Here is a 6,695-nt window from a genome sequence, read left to right on the forward strand (position 1 = left end):
AAGAGTTACATTTTAGAAATTTCATATTATTTTGTGGAACAATGGCCATTTGGCAAAATTCGTATTTGAAACCACTGTAACCTGTACTCCAAAGCCGGAGTGTTAAGACAGATCCTTCTGGTAGTGTAAAACACTCATGGCAGCATCATGTAAAAGCACCCAGCACACTCTACAAAGTGGCTGGCATTAAGGGCATCCAGCCTTGCCAAACCAGACTGGAGTCTGGTACAGCTCCCCAGCTCTGGTCAAAACGTCCAACTTATGCCAGCATGGACAACGGATGTTAAATGATGTTGTAAATGGTTTTAAATCTGAAATCAGTTATCTATAAAATTTCTTAAGATTCAACCATTGAAACAAGAATAGAGAGTGTTCAATATATTAATGGAGAAAGTCTGGCATCACAGACTTCAGTGGTTTGGCCAGGTCTGCAAAATAAGTACCAGAAGACAATCACACCAACTTTTGTGGTGGCACTGACTCACACACTGGAGAATCCAGTGCAGTGTACCAAAGACCTGGGTAATACAAATTGGAGAAGACCTGAGGTTGTAGTATCTTGACCTCGAGCATGCTAAAGCTAGCACTATGGATTGAAAAGCATCACTAGAGTTCGTCATCCAGTAGCATACTGGTTGAGAGGACAGCCTCCCCTTCCAGTTGTGAGCTAGGGAATAAAGAATGACGAAAGGACTGTAGACTTAATCTAGTTTAACTCTCTTGATACCAACCAGACCAAGATCATCCTTAGTTCTTCAAATTAAAACTATGAAAACCAAAATGTCTTGTAAATTTGTTCCCAACCAGCTTAATAAAAGTTGTTTAATGAAAGTCATTATTTTCAAAATTAATTTAAACAGGGGCAGTGGGTTTCATCAGAATTATGATGAACAAAAGGGTTAAATAATCTCACTAAATTAAATATCCAAATAGTCTAATGTAATAATTTTCTTTTGTGTAGACATGATCTGTGATAGTAAAGGATTAAAAAAAAAACTTTAGTAATTTTTAAAAACTATTTTCTTTGCCATACATATCCTCTTCCTTCTAATCCAGTTTTCCAAATTTATGGAGTTGCATAGAATTCAACCTCTTGAAAACTCACTTGTCTCACAGAGTGTTATGTACAAAATCTTCGAACTTCACAAGCCATTACAATTTGAAAACTCATTTTCAGCATTCTATAGCATTTGTAATAATTCAAAGCAAGAGTGTTGTATGTTATAATCTTTTAAAGTTCCAATCGAATATATATATATGTATGTACAGGAGTGACTGCTTACCAACCACATTGTTCTGGATTCAGTGTCACTGCGTGGCACCTTGAGGAAGTGTCTTCTACTATAGCCTCATGCCAACCAAAGCCTTGTGAGTGGATTTGGTAGATGGAAATTGAAAGAAGCTCGTCAGATATATGTGTGTGTATGTTTGTCCACTCCCCCCACATTGCTTGACAAGTGATGTTGGTGCGTTTACATCCCTGTAACTTACCAGTTCGGCAAAAGAGACTAATAGAATAAGTACTAGGCTTACAAATAATAAGTCCTGGGGTCGATTTGTTCGACTAAAGGAGGTGATCCAGCATGGCTGCAGTCTAAATGACTGAAACAAGAACATATATATCATCATCGTTTAACATCTGCTTTTCATGCTGGTATGGTTTGACTGAGGACTGGCAGGCCAGAAGGCTGTACCAGGCTCCAATCTGATCTGGCAACTTTTCTACAGCTGGATGCCCTTCCTAACGCCAACCACTCCGAGAGCGTAGTGGGTACTTTTGTTATTTTAAAATCAAAATTGGAATTACAAAGTTATCTTGGTCTAGATACACAAAAGCATTCTGCAATTCGTATTGTAAAATATTCTTTTGTGGTCAAGTGATTTAGTTACTGTAGTACTATATTTTAGTTAAGACAGTATACCTAAATTCTTTGTAATCTTCTATGCTCATAATTGTTCTGAAAACTATCCTGTGTTCTCCAATAACTGAGATCAGATTTCACAACCCCAAAACAATGTTCTATAAGTCAATCCTGTAAGATTATGAAAATTACAGGGACTATTAAAAATGAAAAAATATTAGTTCAAGGTAAGGTAACACTAAACATTTTCATCTCTTTAACCAAGATGATGCTACAAATAGCTCTCCTCCAAATATAAAGTCACCACATTTATTGGCATAATCAACCCAGCAGATGCATAATGGTGAGGCAAATAGAATGATGAAAAGTTTGAGAGGCTTAAGAAAAAACACGAGAACTAGTACATCAGAGTTATGTTGCTGAATAGCTTTTGTTTTTACACTTTACAAACGGGGATGGCGGGGAGACTGAATTTGAATTTGCGCAGGAAGACTATGAAATAAAGGTACGTCGAAATAGAGGGAACGTAGACCACAAAATAACTCGATATGAGTGATTTTCACGAAATGTATTTTACAGAAAATAAAGTAAAAAAAAGCAAATAAATACATTTACAATTATCAAAAAAAACAAACATTTACTTAAAAATATCAATGTCTTAAATGACCTTTCCTCAGAAATTATTTCACCTTTGCAGGAGCCGTCCCAAGAATGAATAATGTAATTTATCATTAGGAAAAGGGATTCGATGATTCACTTTATGCACTCAGAATTAATTACTCTGGTAAACAGATTAGTAGCTGCACATTATTTCATTATCAGCTATATTATTTGTTAATATATTTTAAATATGGGAATATACCAATGCTCAGATGCTTCGCTAAAATACAATCACAATATTATAAGCTTAAAAATGCAGTCGGGGAAAAAAACACCTCAATACTCACACTTCTTAATTTTTGAGCAGAGAAAATAAGCAGAATCACACACAGAAATGGCATTTGAACAATTTTTAAAAAATGATTATTTTTCGCAAAAAAAGTAAAGTTTTAAAACATAAAATGCGTCATTTCTAGTAAAAATAAGAAAAAAGACATGGCGGCACAACAAAAGAAAAAAGGACGACGGCTGTTCTACATTTTTGTGTTGTTGTTGTTAGTCCCAAGTATGGACCAGGACTTTGCTGTTATGGCAGAGAGAAATAAGCAAGTTGGCCGGTCGACAGGATTTAGGTAGAGGTAAAGTGTGGAATGAGTGTCAGTTACCCATCATGCAATACACACTCGTGTCACTTCCGGATCATTGTTCTGTAAAGGGGAAACCCTCATCATGGCGGCTGATGGTGAACCTGTGTATTGTTTATGTCGCCTGCCTTATGATGATACGCGGTTTATGATCGAATGTGACGTCTGCAATGACTGGTTTCATGGAAAGTAAGTGTACATCTGTTAACCTTTTTGCCGTGTTCGTTTACATAATTAAAACTTGCATGCATCTAAACATAGACCCGTCCTTTTAAACAGGCCGCACTGTTTTTCTCTTTTCCATCAACAATTCTATATACACCCAGTTTTTTTTACTAGTTTTCTGACATCTTCGATTTTGCAATGCCTCTTTATTCTATTATTTAATATGTAATTATTTGTTTTCTGTATATTGTTAAATAAACTTTAACCACTTTGATGAAATGTATTTCTATCTAACATAAGTGGCTCTTGTGTTTTGTTTGTATATGTGATGCCCCCGTCACATTCTTTAGCTGAACCTAGTTACGTTTTATTGACATCAATACATTTCAAAATCTTTAATGTTTGATTAGCAAATTTTAATTATTATGTTTAAATTTCATTATAATTCTACTCTTCCGACAATCACATATTTATTTCTGCGATGTGCTTGTGTACTGTCGACAAAATATGTTGGTATAATAATTAGTGGATACGAGAATAGCAGATCGTCTTCCTTCTCTTCCAGAAATAGTGCTATATTTACATACTCGTTGAATTATGTCGTCTCATTTTCTGTTTCATCTTATTTTCATACAAATTAATATTGAAAAAATAGATTTAGTCTATTTTCATATTTGTTTTGTGGCTGTTAGATATACATTATCATCAATATTACTACTACCGTTGTCACTACCACTACTACTACTACTACTACTACCACCACCACCACCACCATTATAAGCATCCCTATCATTAAGCAGCAATTGTAAACAACCATTCACGCTCCTTTAACGATCTGAATTTTTATTATTTTTCTAAATGTAGTGAATGGCGTTGTTACTTTATTTACTCAATTTACTACTTACTATTGCCAGCCATTAAAAACTAATAATTATATCGTATTTAAGCTCTCTACATTGATATTTCTCACAGACAGTTCTTGGCTGCAGTGAAATCTGTGAAGCTGTTTCACTTTTCACGATCGCCAGATGCAGGGGAAGTTAGTATCAGTTGCTAAATCTAAAAACAACTCTAGTTTTCTGTGCTGGCGCATCTACACTTCTATGTAATAGTTTTCAAAAGTGCGTTTGTCTTTGATAGTTTTTTTGTGTTTGTATTATCATATCTCTGTCTGTCTGTCTGTCTCTCTCTCCCTATATATATATATATATATATATATATATATATATATATATATATATATTATATATATATATATATACATACACACACACATGTGCAGGCAAGTATATTTAATTATTGAATATTACTCTATTTGAAAAGAAAAAGAAAAACAAAGAATTTTCACACTGAGATAGCAGTCTTGAAATTTCTATATTTAAAGTTGATTTACCTTCATTTTGCATATTAGCTGGCTGCAATTATCACGTGAGTTGTTTCCCCTCTATCTCCCTGTAACATGTAAATATTTCCTTTTGTATTTAAATGAAAAATATAGTGTTCATTTAATCCCTGTACTAAGAACTTCATTAAATCAATCGATTGCCAGTATAAGTTTTGTAATGGAAATCATTCATCATTCAACACAAAATATTAAATGCTCTCTGTTTGTCTCTCCCTCTCTCCCCCACACACACACGAGTATTTAACATAGTGAGTTGAACTTATGTTGTCATTTGTGGCCATGCTAGAGCACCAATGCAAGGCCCAGCATAGGCATAGTTACTCACATATTAATGATACTGATATTAAAGGCCTACCCAACAGTAAAAACGAGGATAGAAGAAACATTAGTACCAGTGACAAAAAGTGTATCAAACTTGACAATTGTATTTATGAGACATCATTTTAAGTCCTTATTAATAAAATAGTAAGAAACAGGCAGAAATAAACTAGTGGGATGGCTCATAAAAAACAACAAAATCACAAGAGGTAATGCTAGTTCTTAACTAAATGATAATTACCTTATGCAGTAAAACTTATAACTGAACTGCAATCTGAAGAATGGGTCATGGAATACTTCAAGTCAGATGCCCTTTCCATTACTAACCCTCACCAGTTTTCAAATGTATAAATGTAATATCCATATATATTCATTCATTACTTTGTTTTATATGTTTTACCATGGGTGACAACACTTTGCTATTGAATCATTGTTTTGCAGCCATATGCCTTTCCAGGCTCTAACTTTTACTAGTTTTACAAGTGATGTCTTATCTCACACAGCTTCAATAGCATGAGGATGGTTTATTGACATGAGAAGTGTCAACAATAATGCTACTTGTGATTTCTGTATAAACAAGCAAAAAATGTAATATTAATTTTTAGAAAGAGAAGGTTGATACTGACTTAGAAATCTTAGCATGCTTGCTGTCATTGATCTCACGATGGTGAAAATGCTAAGATTCCTAAGTCACTGTCAAATTTTTTTTTAAGAATAAAATTTATACTCTACTAAAAAGTATTGAGTAATCCTTCAGTTTCATGTTGTTTTTATGTATAATTTTGCATCAAAACAAACATATATATAAGCAAAGTTGTGTGGTCAAGAAGCCTACTTGTTAACCACATGGTTCTAGTTTCAGTCCCACTACATGGCATCTTGGGCAAGTCACTTTTACTATAGCCTCAGGTTGACCAAAGTTGTATGAGTGGATTTATTAGACAGAAACTGAAAGAAGTCTCTCTGTGTGTGTCTGTGTTTGTCCCCTTCCACTGCTTGGCAACCAGTGTTGGTATGGTTACATCTCCATAACTTAGCATTTGGCAAAAGAGTCTGCTAAATAAGTACCAGGCTTAAAAACAGTTTTGGGGTCAATTCTTTTGAGTAAAAGTTCTTTAAAGTGTTGCTCAAGTACGGCTGCAGTCTAACGGCTAAAACAAAAACATACAGAGTAAAATATATGTATACATGGATGTGCCTGTGTGTGTATTTGTTTGTGCTAATGATTACATATTTCCTTTTCTACATATCTGCTTCACTCACTGTTTTGTAAACAATGTCTTCAATAGCCATGTCATTTCCTTGCAGTTCACTATAAAAGCATGAATGAACTTCCAGACATCATGCATATATTTTGTGAGAAAAATGTTTGTTTTTGTGTTAATTGTTTCTGATTGTCCAGAGAAGAATGTTTGGGAATGTTCTGCATACTGGGAGATTACAATCTTGGTTAGAGACAGGTAGGAGTGGAAAAAAGAGGGATATTTGACCAGAGAAAACTCAGTCACAACATAATATTTCTTGTTTGATCAATGCAAACATGGGAAAGCAGATGTTACAACAGTGATGATATATAGAAACACACACACACATGTATACACATATATTGTGTGTGTGTGTGTATATATATATATATATATATATATATTATATATAATATATATGTATATATATGTATATATACTCTCTTTACTCTTTTAC

The 6,695-nt window shown here is 34.0% G+C and overlaps 1 long non-coding RNA gene across 1 annotated transcript in view; it reads left to right on the forward strand.

The window, feature by feature from the left end:
• The first annotated feature begins 3,044 nt into the window (after positions 1-3,044).
• LOC118762997 overlaps positions 3,045-6,695 on the forward strand; it is a 9,232-nt gene continuing 5,581 nt past the window's right edge. Inside the window, exons 1-2 of the long non-coding RNA XR_004998751.1 lie at positions 3,045-3,295; positions 5,809-5,815. This is a non-coding gene — a long non-coding RNA (uncharacterized LOC118762997). The remainder of the gene's footprint in view (positions 3,296-5,808; positions 5,816-6,695) is intronic.

This window comes from Octopus sinensis, linkage group LG4, assembly GCF_006345805.1.
Source record: "Octopus sinensis linkage group LG4, ASM634580v1, whole genome shotgun sequence".
Lineage (NCBI taxonomy): Eukaryota > Metazoa > Mollusca > Cephalopoda > Octopoda > Octopodidae > Octopus > Octopus sinensis.